Here is a 14,693-nt window from a genome sequence, read left to right as displayed (position 1 = left end):
AACCCAGTGATTCCCAAGCACAATATCATTGTCATTTTCTTCTTTGTGTGAGAAAAGTCAGGACGTCATTCAGTTCCATAGGGCTTGGAAAGTAATGTGGATATTTATCAACAGTACGACAGAGAACTTTTCGTTAAGAATAGTGTGAGAATAAGCAGCTTGTAACAATGATCATTTGGTCTTTCGGGATCAGTTTTAGGGAAAATATATACTCCCAGAATAATCCATTCGGGGTTATTAGTCCTCCTGGGAAAGAAAGTGACGCTGTCACCCATCCAGCAAGAGACAGAGAGCGATGCATGCTGCTTCCGCCTTAGCACACTGTCAAACTGGAAGAGGAACCCTTTGCTGGCACCTGTGGGTCTGTGTTGTGGAAGACTTATGAATACACAATGGAGACTCTGGCACATGGGTTATCCATTGCCTGTGTAATTCCATGCCATGAATTTCATTGGACTTATGAATAAAGATAAATCGCTAATCCACTTCAGGCCCTTTGCTTGAAGATAATGTCTCTAAACCTTTAATGCAAGGGACTGGTCTCTGCTGCTGACTTTAAACATTGAACATTTCTTTTGTAGAGCGTATCTGCTTTTGTTTAACTTCTGCCTTGACATTTAACTGCTCTTATGAGGTGGACCTGCCCATTTATGAGGTCAGCCCTACAAATAACCTAAAAGATGATTTATATTAGAAATAAAGCAAAAGCAATACATAAAAGGAATCTGGTGTTATGTCACCTAAAGAGGTCATATTTGAACAAAGATTATAGCCCAACCATATTTTTTTATTACAGGGCTGTGCCCAAGAGCCACAATATTTTTTCAGAACTATTGATACTATCCTACATTTCTTTTTCCCCCAACTTTGATCTCAATACTGATATCTTGGCATAAAGGCCATACAGTTTACACTCTTAAATTGTTTCTCTATAGCATAAGACATAAAATTCATAACCATCCTTTTAAAAAATTATCAGTTTCTAAAAGGTTTAGGCATATGGAAAAATTATTTGCAAAAGGCCTTTAAAGGAATAATTGCAAGGAATTTAGTGATATAAAGGCCATATAGTACTAATGTTTCATGCATTGTTTTTAATTGGATATCAACAGTATTTTACATATGGATTCATAAGAAAGTAGCCAAATGTAATTTCCAGAGGAAAATGATCATCTGAGGATGGTCTGTAAAATAAAAATAAATATGAAAAATAAATGGGTGTGTTATATGTCTTGGAACAGCTATGGTTTGTTGTAAGAAATAAATTAATAAGTTAAAACCCAGTTTCTTACCATTGCTCTTGAAGAATGAAACATGCAGCTAGCATTTTGGAAAATGAGGTGAGAGCCAGGATTAATTTATGCACTACTCCTGGCCATATATATTTATTATGTCCCAATGTGGATGAAACTTAAGTGTATATAGCCTGATCTGGACAGGTTCTAGGAGATAAGAAAATATATTTTTTCCTATAAAATATCTAGATAGATATAAGGAAGTTTGCCATTTATCCAGTTTCTCTGTCCTCCTTGTAGTCTTTCCCTGACCACCTTCCTCTTATGTCCACAGTTGGCCTCCTTGTAATCTCTGTCTGTCCACCTTCATCTATGTCTTTGTTTACCAGACTCTAACATGCACACTTGATAGTGAAGGCTACCATCTATGGATAACCATCAGTAAATGTCACCTTCAGTGTTTTTCATGAGGCAATGAAAATTCCCAAACAATTGTCGGTGTGCGATATAGGTGATAGGTCACCAATCTGTGAGAATTTAACTTATATCAACAGGTGTTGGCTTGACTGACTTGAGTTTTATTAGTCTTTATCACCTAATATCGGAAATCTCATGCTGACATCTGATCTCTACCTTTGGAGCTAGAAAAATACAAAGATAGGTAGATATACAGACAGATGAATGAATGAGTGAATGGATGAATGGAAAATAAATGACAGATTGTATATACCAGTTATAAATAAATAAGTAGATGATAGTGAGATAGACGATAGAGCCTCTAATTAACAGAATGTGAGCAAGCCGGGTGTGGTGGCGCACACCTTGATTCCCAGCGCTTGGGAGGCAGAGGTAGGAGGATCGCCTTCAGCTTGAGGCCACCCTGAGACTACCTAGTGAATTCCAGGTCAGCCCTGGCTAGAGTGAAATCGTACCTCGATAAAACAAAACAAAACAAAAAGAAGGTGAGAAAGTTTTCATCAAATAATTCATGACTCGAAGATTTACAGATAACCTGGAGCTGAGTAAAGAAGAAGTAGCTTTAAGGACTAAGAATAATGTACTATAGGGACTAAACATATAAAAAGCAGAAGAAATGATTGTGTTTGAAGGTTAGGTCTTTGGAATCTGAGTGCTTCCTGTGCTGTACTAATCGAGGGACTTAAAGTTGTGCAGTGATTGCAGGAACATTAGAGAATTCTAGACCAAGTTCCCAGATAGACCTCAACACACTGGCTTATCTCCTATAGCATGATCTGGAGATTTTGTTCTATACTTTTTGTTTTAATTCTCAGTGACAACTCAAGTCTTTGGAGGCATTATTAATAGCTTCTAATGAATTGTTTTGACTGGAAATTTTACCTCTTTGGCAAAACACAGCAGTTTGAGACAACTGTTTTGACATACCATAATAGGGAAATCCCTTACGCGAGAAATGGAAGGCTGTTTGTGTTCCTTAACAGAATGTTTGTTAAACTTATGCTTGACATTTGATGGATGCAAATGATGCTCTGGTCTAGTCGTGAAAAAAACTAAGCAAGGGGCTGGAGAGATGGCTTAGCGGTTAAGCGCTTGCCTGTGAAGCCTAAGGACCCCGGTTCGAGGCTCGGTTCCCCAGGACCCACGTTAGCCAGATGCACAAGGGGGCGCACACGTCTGGAGTTCGTTTGCAGTGGCTGGAAGCCCTGGCGCGCCCATTCTCTCTCTCTCCCTCTATCTGTCTTTCTGTGTCTGTCGCTCTCAAATACATAAATAAAAAATTAAAAAAAAAAAAAAAACTAAGCAAATTCAACTAAAGCGACTATAGATCTAACCAGAGGATTGATTATACAGTGAATTCCTATGGTCAGCTAGGAAGGCTTCATTTCTGTGGTGGAGTTCCAGTTTTGACCATGCCTAGTGTGGGTGAGATATGAAGTATCAGAATTTTTATACTTAGATGCAGAGAATGTAAATTGGCATACAAATTAAGAGAAGAGATTTGAAAGTGACTTCACAAAGGGAGATAATGACTATCCTAGTCCTTCCCTAGAGAAGCTGATAACATATGAACAAGGAGACGTATGGAATAAAGTTCACAGTAGCATTTCATATATGAACATAAGAAGTAGGAATACAGCTGGAGAGATGGCTCAACACTTAAAGACATCTACTTGCAAAGCCTGAGGGCCTGTACCCACACAAAGCCAGGTGCACAAAGTAGCACAATGGTCTGGAGTTTGTTTACAGGGGCCCCAAAGTGCTTATTCTCTCTCTCCCTCTCTTTGTCTTTCTCTCTTCGCTTCTTTCTTTTGCACTTACTAGCTCTCACTCTCACTCTTAATTAAATGAGCATTTTTTTTTAAAGTGGAATCATGGGGAGGGAGGGAATTACCATGGGATTTTTTTATAATCATGGAAAATGCTAATAGAAAAATTTTTTATAAAGTAGAATCATGGCTGGGGAGATGGCTTAGCAGTTAAGGCATTTGCCTACAAAGTCAAAGGACTTCAGGTCTATTCCTTAGGACTCTCGTAAGCCAGATGCACAAGCAGGCCCCTGCTTCTGGAGTTTGTTTGCAGTGGCTGGAGGCCCTGGTGCTCCCATTCTCTCCCTGCCTCCCTCTCTCTTTCTCCTCTCACACTCTCAAATATATAAATAAAAATAAAGTTACTTATTTATTTATTCATCTATTTTTTAATTAGTTTTCTATTCTGCAAGTATAGGCAGTTTGGTACCATTATTAGGCTCATCCGTGACCTACCCCCTCCACATATATGGGTCATGCATTGTGGAGTTAGCCCACAGTTACTGGTACGATAAATGTCTCTGCATATCATGACCCAACATGTGGCTCTGGCATTCTTTCCACCCCCTCTTCCACAAAATTTCCCTGAGCCATGTATTTTCCAAGTGCTCTCATTTGCTTGTAATATTCGTGACTATTTTTGTATTTGCTTACCCTTCTCTAAGTGATGCTAAATAGTCAAGAAAGCAAAAGCTTAAAATGAGCATAAAACCCAATTCTGATAATGGATTAAAAAGCTTTAAACAAATGGATCCAGCCTAATTTTTTTCGCTGTACTTTATTAACACACCATTTTTATCCCTTAATTAATGCTCATTAATGAATAAAAATATGAAAGCTAGCAGCTAACTCTGAAAGCTTTGGAGAAAGGTGTATACAACAACCAGAGGTCTTAATGGGTTGTCTGCTTATACAGTGTTTCTGTTATTCATAACAGAGACAAATGTGAAATGACTCTAGTGTCTTTACTAGTCTACCAAAACACCATCTCCATGGAAGAAGACATGACTTTCATATCTTTTTCCTTTAACAAAAGTTGACTTCCTTTGTAGGGAGGGGTAAAAGTACCAAATTGTTTCCAGGGCAATCTTGTCAATTGTACAAGTCATACCGCTGATTACTACAGGCAAATTGTGCGCAGGTGGTAGAGGTAGGATCCATAGAACTTGAACTATTGGCAAATACTGTCATCAGTTTATCTACCTTTTTACAACCTGCCTTTTGGGTCATGACTTTTAAAGGAAAATCTTCCTTTTAGTTTTTAGAAAGGCCAGCATGCTTGACCATAAACAAACCCGCCTGTATCTGCTCCACATAGGGGTGGTTTTGGTGAAGGTGACTCAAAAGGGTTCGACCACCAGAGTGAATACCTGCCCTGAAAGCCTCCTCTCATCACAGTGAAAAACATTCTGAAGAAATTATTGGGGATTCAGTTTAGAGTAGATGGTATTCCACTTGGGAAAAGGTTAAGATACAAAGTAAGACCACCTATGATATTTGTCAAATTTTCTTCCTTTCATGGTGAGTTTTTTTTTTTTTTTTTGGTAGTATTGATTTTATAGAGTGATCCAAAAGTGAAAGGGGCCACCAGAAATTCTTATTTGAATGAGACCTTTTGTAGATCTCCCCCTTGTAGTTAATGCATTACAACTTTAAGACAATATAAATAATTTTATACTTGATGCATGTGATGGTACTCTGGATATTATCTTTGGAAAGTACTTTTCGTTTGGCAAGTAAATGATTTCATAACAAAAATATGAAAAAATGGGAATGATGGCATGTCTTGTTAATTCTATCACTTGGGAGGTAGAGGCAAAAGAATCAAGAGATCATGGTCACCCTTGTCTGCATAACATGGTCATGGCCATCCTGGGCTAAAAGGAATCATCAGGTCTCAAAAAAAGAAGGAGAAAGAGAAGAAGAAGGAGAAGAAGAAGAGAAGAGGAGGAGATGGGAGAGGGAGGGGAAGAAAGGGAAAAGGAAAGAAAAGAAACTGTTGCAAAAGGAGAAGAAAAGAATACTGTTTGTACCAGAAAACATAATTACAAAATAGTTGTGGATATTTAAATGGATAGGGCAGGAAATAGGGACTTTGTACTTGACTATGAGGTTATTACTAAGTTCATCAAGCTTGGCAACTACAGTGGTTATGCTGGCTTGGACATTAATTGACTTGTCCCTATACGTCCTAGAAAAGGGTCCACAAATTGTGGTCCACCAAATGATGCCTGTTTTTGAACATGCTGTTATAATTCTGCAACAGGACAAGATTAAAATAAAAACAAAATGAAAGAAAATGGTTTAAGTAATCATTGTAGCCTTGAGTGTTGATGAATTTGAGAGTTGTGTCTCTTTGGGTGGAAGGTGCATCATGGTTACCCTCTGTGGTGTCACCTATCTGTTAGTGACACATATTTGGAAACATGAAATGATCCAGCTAAGGTGTGCAGATAATAATGTGTGTGTCTTTTACCCTGGGATATATCCTCAGTGTTTACAACCTTGATGGGCTTATAGTAAACCCATGTTCATTGGCATGTCTACTGTTTGCCTATGTCCCACAAGTTTAAAAACTCCTCTAAGGCAATGGAAAATGTATGTCAACGCAGATGAGACATCTTTGTTAACAATAGGGAATATCACCTAGTGAGTTGTGCCAATTAAAGTACACCACCGATTTTTAAAAGGCCCAAGGATAAAACTTGAGGGCTGTAACTCAAAGAGTGTTGCTTCTATAATAGAGTGATAATGAAAAATGGTTCTGACAGCTTCTTCCCATGCCCATGAAGTCCCTATTCTTGGATAGTTAGCTCTGAACACATTCATACAATTTCTACCAGAAGGTCCTAAGAAACAATGTTAATCTGCAGTTATGTCCATATGCAACAGCAGTTTTAGAATGCAGACAGGAGGTGACTCACAGTATGTTATCACAGTCCCAGAAGTTTGGAGGTTGTCTTTTGTATTTCCCGTCTTCTGAGATTCAATGTTTCAAGGACATTGCCTGATGCAGTATCAGTATACTGTAGAAGTTTATGATCCAAGATATACATGAAAAATATATAATAAAGCTTGACGGATATATTGCATCAGTTGTGCTGACATAGTGAAATAGAACTTAGGTAGAGAAAATGATATACTAGTGTTTTTGAAATTGAGATATTATGTCATATAGATATTTACTAGAAAGAAAGATGGGATCATGTTATTGCGTCGTACACATGTGGACGTTCTCTATTCTTGTATCTATGACTACAGGGCAAAGTTATTTCTTTTAAATTGTGCATGTTATATCTCTTGTCCTTGATAAGCAATCTCCATCACAGACAGAAGGGATCAGTCCCAAATGCATAGATGCAATAGTCAGGCCAAACAAGGTTGGAAGATTTACATTTTCTTTTGTCTAATTGGGATAATCAAGAATGAAAATGGACAGTTCAGAGTGTCAGTAATAGAATAATGGTGACCTTGACATTCAGATGGAAGTAAAACTGTAGCTGAAATCAATAGATCCTCCAAGTTAACATCTGATGGCATTTAAGTAACTTACATAGAGAGAATTTTTGAATTAAATTTTGTCATTGATAGATGTGTTACATGTCACACATGCCACTGATACTGTTAATGCTCAGTACAGTACCTTGGTTTTCAATGGAATTTCATCTCTCTAGTTCATAGTCTGATGAAATAAGGAGGGTAGAGTTTTCTGTGTTCATTTTTCTGTTGGATTTAGGCCATTAAAACATCCACATACTGAATATTTTAAACTTTAATAAATACATTAATTATAGAGATTACACATGGTATTCTCATAGTGTGGCACAGATCTCTCTATAATGAAATATGTCCATTTATAAATCATATGTGTTAAAACTTTCATATCCCCTTGGGATGCTGAAAGCTAATTCTCTTACCAAACATAAAGGATTATTTCACTGTATTTCAATGAAAATCACTAATATCTAGGAAAAACATATATGATTTTATGGTGCTATAAGAAATAGCAGAGAACCAACCAGAAGTTTTCATCCCCTCCTTCTGTGGATCTTGTGTGGATCACTGGGCCAGGGACATTTCAACTGTGCCTGTAATAAAGAATTTTATTGAAAAGGCAAACCTTATGATATCCTGCTGCATTTGTAGACAGAAGAAAACTAATGGAATATTTATGATACCATTTCCATAAAATATCTGAATTATCTATTTTGAAATGGAGGAAAATGTACCCTGACATTTTGGCTTAAATAGCAGACAGAAACCGTGTTTGAAAGACTTTATTTCTGCAGATCATTTTTCTAGTGTTAAAATGAAAGTTGTATTCCCCCCCCCCCCGGCAAAAGTCTGATATGTGAACTCTTTAATAAATTGTTAGAGCATTTGCTTTCATCTTTTCAAGTTCTCTATCTTAATCAATTTATGGCTTGATTTTTTTGTGTTGTGATTATGGGACAAGGAGAACTAATGAAATGATATAATCTTATGAATTACTCTGTGAATTGCCCACAGCAAGAGGACTATTCATCTGCTCAAATTACTAACAAAAATTCAAACACCAATGCCACTTTAGCTTAAGTAAACTGGATATTCACTCATTGTTTTCATCAGCAAAACAATTTTGTATGTTTTCATGTATTTTTCCTGAGTATAAAATCAATGTGTTCAGCAAAATAGTTTTTGTTGAAAATACAGAAGAGTACAACAAAGAAAATATAGTTTTCCTAATTCCCTCATCCCTGGGCAGAAATGGCTTTTTACATATTTATTCATTCTTTTGTTACTAGAGATCAATTCCCACTACACTTCGTGTAGTGAGGAATTGCTCCTGGATCAGCTGACTTTGCATATGAGCACCTTTAACTACTGAAGCCATCTCCTCAGCCCCTCGGTAGCATGTCTTAAGCAAAATAATATTTCTTTTAAAAAAATCTGTTATATTCTAAGAGATTTGTTTGCTACCAGCATATTTGGGGAATTTTTGCATTAAGTAATTGGGTGCATGTTCTCACCAAGAGAAATAAATAACAGTTTTAAATGACGTGTATGGGTCTCCACATTTGTCTTAACTCATCATGAATACAACATGGGAACTGAGGCTGGAGAGATGGCTTAGCGGTTAAGTGCTTGCCTGTGAAGCCTAAGGACACCAGTTCGAGGCTCGATTCCCTAGGACCCACGTTAGCCAGATGCACAAGGGGGCGCACACGTCTGGAGTTCGTTTGCAGTGGCTGGAGGCCCTGGCATGCCCATTATCTCTCAATCTCTATCTGCCCCTTTCTCTCACTGTCTGTAGTTCTCAAATAAATAAATAAAAATAAACAAAAACAAAAAACCATGAGAACTATATAACTGCCTTATCTGCTAAAATGTATTTATTTACTTCTTCATTTAGACATATTTGCCCCAAAATGAAAAAGAAAACTAGATAGGAGCATAAAGTAGAGGAAGGAATGAGACTGGTAGAAGAAAGTGCATAGACAATATTTTCCACTAGATCAAACATCTGGATCCAAAAAGGATGGCAAATTAATGAACTTTCATCAAAAGTGGACACTGGCATTTTTGCTGTTGTTGTTTTGTTTTAATCTGGCATGCCTTCCTTGAAATCTCTAACAATATGTTAGACTCGGGTGGTTTGATGTAAAATGTGGATTTCTACAATTTGTTGGAACATTCACTAAGCCTAGACCTGGGGCTGCATAGCAAGAATCAATTGAGTTTAATGAATGCTCAATTTGAACTCATGATGCACTGAGCATCTGTGTCCCATTTGGATGTGATTCTGATCCCTACAGTGCTTATCTTGTTGCTGAAGTCGCTGTGTGTTGCAATCCTTGGATCTTCTATTCATAATTGAAAACTATTTCTTTACCAAATCTGAAAATTGAAAGCCAAATTAAGCCATGTTTCTAGAAAACAAAATTGTTCATAGATTTTGGAGAGGGTTTACAGAGAAAAGTATTTAGCATAAGAGCCTCTATCTTCTTGTGTTCAAGGAATATACTCGGTGAACTTCACCCATAACTATTGCTTAGTCCCTTAGTCATTGAATACGTAAGGCTCTTTGACTCTTTCATAAAGCCATCAATAAAAGGAAAACAATGTCCTTAATCAAGTGACAGTAAATCAATAGGTACGGGGATGCTCTCTTATTCATATGTTTGTGACCAGGCAAGGATACTTCCCACTTTAATGTGGTGTTACACATTTAATCCTACAGAAATGGACCATAGCAAGCAAAACTGTCACACTTTTACTATCAATCTGTTCATAAGATCGCTACTATTTTCAAATTCTTCTCCTGTCCAGCACTAATGGCAGGTAACAATTAGGAAGTACTTGCCAGCCTTCATAAGGACTCTCCACACTGTTTACCTGAAATGCACGTGGGCGCTATGGTCTCATCCATGTCAGTAGGTGCAACCTAGACATGAAGAACAAAGTCCCTGTGCTTTAACGCTACTATCCTCACTCAGAGCTGAGGTTTTTGTCTTTGATGGTAAAACCTCTTGACTTATGGCAAAGCTATTAAATGTTGTGCTTTGAAACACATAAAAAATTCAATTTCTGGGCTGGAGAGATGGCTTAGCGGTTAAGTGCTTGCCTGTGAAGCCTAAGGACCCTGGTTCGAGGTTCGATTCCCCAGGACCCACGTTAGCCAGATGCATAGGGGGCACACACGTCTGGAGTTTGTTTGCAATGGCTGGAAGCTCTGGTACGCCCATTCTCTCTCTCTGCCTCCTTCTCTCTGTCACTCTCAAATAAATAAATAAAAATAAACCAAATATTTCAATTTCTTTCTGCATATACATTAAATTAAAACTAAGTGAAATAGCTTACAAATATTTTATTTAACCTAACATATTCTAAGTGTTGGCATTTAAGTATATATTTAGGGCCGGAGAGATGGCTTACTGGTTAAGGTGCTTGCCTGCAAAGCCAATGGACCCAGATGCAGTTCCCCAGGACCCTCATAAGCTTGATGCACAAGGTGGTACATGTGTCTGGAGTTCATTTGCAATGGCTAAAGGCCCTGGTGCACCCATTTACCCATTCTCTCTCTTTCTCTCTCTCTCTCTCTCTCTCTCTCTCTCTCTCTCTCTCTCTCTCTATATATATATATATATATATGTATATATATGTAATATATCTTATATATATATGATTCTTTCTCTTTTTCTAATAAATAAAAATTTTAAAATATGTAATTTATACAATTACTAATGTATACATTTTAATTTTTATTAAAATTATAAATTTACCTTACCACTTTCAAAACTCAGAGCTCTATAATAGTTCTGGTACTTAAAGAAAACAGTCACTAAAGCTCATGAAGTTTGCCTGTCACCACATTAAATGGCGCAGAAACCACATGGCTCATTTCCGTCTGGATAGAGTTGAAAGTATTTACCACATTTTAAATAAACAAGGACCTTTTTCATGTAACAACTTGTGAAGAATTTATTTGCATAGATTTATCATTATATTAAACACCCTGTTGATTATGTGTTTAGGGTGTTTGTACTTCCAACGCATCTCACCTTGGACTTGCTTCATTTCTCACGCTCAGGCAGCATGCACGGATCTCCCCTAAAGAAACGGGCAGGCAGGGACATGGCTCTCATGTGTTACTTTCCTATTTAACATGAAGAAAATTTCAGGAACTCATTCAAAGAAGTATAATCTTTTAGCTGATTATTTGTAAAGTTCCCCTAATTATAAGCAAAAGGGGGAGATATTCTATCTTTGCATAATATAATCTGGTCCCTGACTAAAAATCTAACATAAATACTATTAATTCTTACCAGTGCATCTGTTCTTGCCAGAGCCTTGGAGGCCATCCGTGGGACGCCTGGGATCCTTAAGTATGATAAACATCAAGAAGGTGGCAGACCCTCATGGATGCGTGACTGTGATTTTCAGTGTACCCTGAGGAAGTAGAAGACGCTAATTACTATGGGGCGTTAGCATTAGCAGAAGTGGCAAATGATCCTAGGTGTGTGTGGGGGGGGGGGGAGTTTCCATGAGTTATTTATTTATTAAAAATGGGTTCTAGTACTCATGGAAGTCACCCATCACTGGATTCAAAATAGTGTGCTTCACTTAGGTTTAGATGAATTGGATATCCAAAGTTGACATCATCCCCCTCAAAAAAATTGCTGCCTCTTATGGGACAAATGTTGTCCTAAGTCAGAACATGCCATAGTCAGCAGTTCCTATTAATGTTTTAAAAACGTTTTTACATATTTATTAGAGAGAGACAGACAGAGACAGAGAAAGAATGGGTGCACCAAGGACTCTAACCACTGTAGATGAATGCCAGACACATGCACCACTTATGCATCTGGCTTAGGTGGGTACTGGAGTACTAAACCATGCCCCTTAAGCTTCACAGGCAAATGACTTAACCACCAAGCCATCTCTCTAGCCCCAGTTCCTATTAAATTTTTAAGTGTGCATAATTAAATTTATAGTGGCATCACTACTCTGCAATTGTTGCTTGTTGCAGGTTCTCGATATAGGAGATCAGAGTATCAGCAGAGTTAAAGCTATGGTAGCAGTCATGTCCTGCGTGCTTCTAACTTCTAACTTCTAACTTCATAGCACCATAATGCTGGAGAGCTGACTTTGCACTTACTTATAATTGTAGCCATTAAAGTAATTTGGAATATGTAAACTGATTTGCTAAGAGATTAAAAAACACTTCCCTAAAGAAAATCCAGAATATTAAGTTATTTTTTTTTATTTTTTATTTTTACTTTATTTTTTTCCAAAAATAAGTAACCCTTCACGAATTTGCATGTCATCCTTGCACAGGGGCCATGCTAATCTCCTCTGTATTGTTCCATTTTTAGTATATGTGCTGCTGAAGTGAGCACTTAAGTTATTTTTTTAAAAAAATAACTTTGATACAGTTTCTTGGTGGGGGGGAGCAGGCAATATAATGTTAGCATGCCACAATGTTAGCTATATGGTGTTATTTTCTTTCTACTTTGAACTGCTGAGTCAAAAATCTGTTCAAGGTATTAAAAGTATGTCAGAAGATTTCCAACAGAAAGAAAGTTCATGGCTAACTTCTTCTTCTTCCCCTAATTCTTACTTCTCCCAGTTTTCAGCCACCACAGTTGGCACTGTCTTTTGGATACTGTATCAGACATATTCAGGTTTGCTGAGACAAACTTCCAGACCAAGCACAGTTACAGAGGAAGGGATTTATTAAAGCTTATAGATCCAGGGGAAGTTCCATAAATGGCAGAAGAAGCTGGCCTGCCTTCACAGGCCCGGGCAGAGAGAAAGAGAAGCACAAGCCAAAAGCCACACAGCACAGCACACTTCAGCAACTCCAGCTAGGCACACTTTGCATATCTTTAGATTGAAGTCTGAAACCCACCACTACAGATCCACCCAGTGACACTGCCTCCAGCCAGGTGGCTACAGATGCAAACTACAAACAATAAAAAACTGAATATATTAGGGGCCATCTATTCAAATCACCACAGATACTGAGGAACTTCCAAGCCTATAGAAAACTGAATGTAATCGTTTGAAACAATATAATTCACACTGTAGGTAACATCGTATTAGGACATTTTCTTTTGCTTAAGTTCCAAATTATATTTTTTCCTGTCCCATCAATCTGCTGAGATCTAAATTTTGGATCAGGGCAGATCTCCCAAAAGTCCCTGTGCCTTCATTTGAACAGCCTGAGACTATCTTCGTCAATACCATTTCGATTGCCACTGTCTTTCTTTCCTTTCAGTAAGTCCTGGCAGTGATTGCTCATCAATTAATAAGAAACATCTCCTAAGAGCTTGGCTGCAGCTAAGACTAGACTAGAATTGCTAACCTGAACGAGAGAGTGGCAGTGTGACGTCAAGGAGTTGGCCCTCCAGTCTTTCTGTATTCACCTTGCTGCTCTCATTCATTAATAGCCACTTAGTGGAGTTTCATTCAAAAAAAAATTTTGTTTGTTTTACCTGACATGACATTCTTTCCTTGCTCTTTCAAACCATCTCTCCTTTCTCCTTTATGACCTGCTCCAGTCTTCTGGCCACATCCAGTGCTCAGAAAGCTCCCTATCATTAATTCATTATTTACTCTCTTTTCAGAGCCTCTGACCCTAGGTGTCAACATCTTTGCTCTCTTCATAGTTTCACATTTTGCTGACGAAGGAGCCATGCCTCCCATCCGGGGCATTCCTCAGAGCAAACACCAATGCAAGCAGGGTCTTGTAGGCACAGAGTCACAACCATTACTCTAGTTATCATCGACCTCCCTTTCATCCTTTCCATGGGTGGGAAAGCGCCCGTGTCCTAGCAATTCACATGTGGCTGTAAAATGGAGCCTTGAGGAACTGGTGGTTTAGAAAAGGCCACAGGGCTGGAGAGATGGCTTAGCATTGTAAGGCACCTGCTGGCAAAGCCAAAGGAGCCAGGTTCAATTCCCCAGTGCCCCTGTAAATAAAGGTGGCGTTCACCTCTGGAGTTCATCTGCAGTGGCAGGAGGCTATGGCATACCCAGTTTATCTCTCTCTCTCTCTCTCTCTCAAATAAATAAATAAAATATTTTTAAAAAAACATAGAAAAGGCTGCATTACAAACCTGTCTGAATCCTGCCCCCTCACAAATGAGATGATAAATGTTCAGTGCACATAGTTATCTAAGAGAAGAGCAGTCACTTTTTAGATGAGTTGGAATATCCCAGACTAAATCAGTTCAGGCTGAGCAGCCACCTTCTCTCCTAACTTTCGCCTACAAACTGTTGCTGGTCAAGGCCTGCCACAGGGTAAAGTATCTTCTTTTGTCTTCCAGATTCCCAAGGCATTTAAATGTTTAGTAGCTATTTATATGTAGATATCTATAGTGGTTCTGGATTTAGGAGACCATCAAGTTTTTCCAAGATTTTCCTTGGATGTCTTAGGGTCTTAGGTCATCTATCAGATCAAATACCTGAATACAGTTTAGAATTATGGAGACATGTGTGTCAATGAGCATCCACAGTGTAGACTTCCTTAGGTGTGATTAAATAGAAGCAAGACTTCCAAGCACACCGCAGTCTTATGAATACTTTTACTGAGAATTTCAAGAATTATTAAAGAGAAAAGAAGTGAAAGGAAAAGCAACTCATCTCTTTTGTAAACTGCTCACATTGCACATTTACAATTAAGCTGTTC

General features: G+C 38.1%; 1 protein-coding gene and 1 non-coding gene across 3 annotated transcripts in view; one reads left to right on the top strand and one right to left on the bottom strand.

Moving 5' to 3' along the window:
* The window catches only part of Gpc6 (glypican 6), a 1,121,087-nt gene that overhangs the window by 529,455 nt on the left and 576,939 nt on the right, over positions 1-14,693 (top strand). The gene's annotated exons all lie outside the window — the stretch shown is intronic.
* LOC123459647 lies at positions 12,293-12,399 on the bottom strand. Its single transcript, XR_006636406.1, has one exon. It is a non-coding gene; the product is annotated as a U6 spliceosomal RNA (small nuclear RNA).

Source organism: Jaculus jaculus, chromosome 3 (assembly GCF_020740685.1).
Source record: "Jaculus jaculus isolate mJacJac1 chromosome 3, mJacJac1.mat.Y.cur, whole genome shotgun sequence".
NCBI classification, from domain to species: Eukaryota; Metazoa; Chordata; class Mammalia; order Rodentia; family Dipodidae; genus Jaculus; species Jaculus jaculus.
The sequence above is the reverse complement of the archived record's forward strand: the minus strand, read 5'-3'. Positions and strand labels throughout refer to the sequence as shown.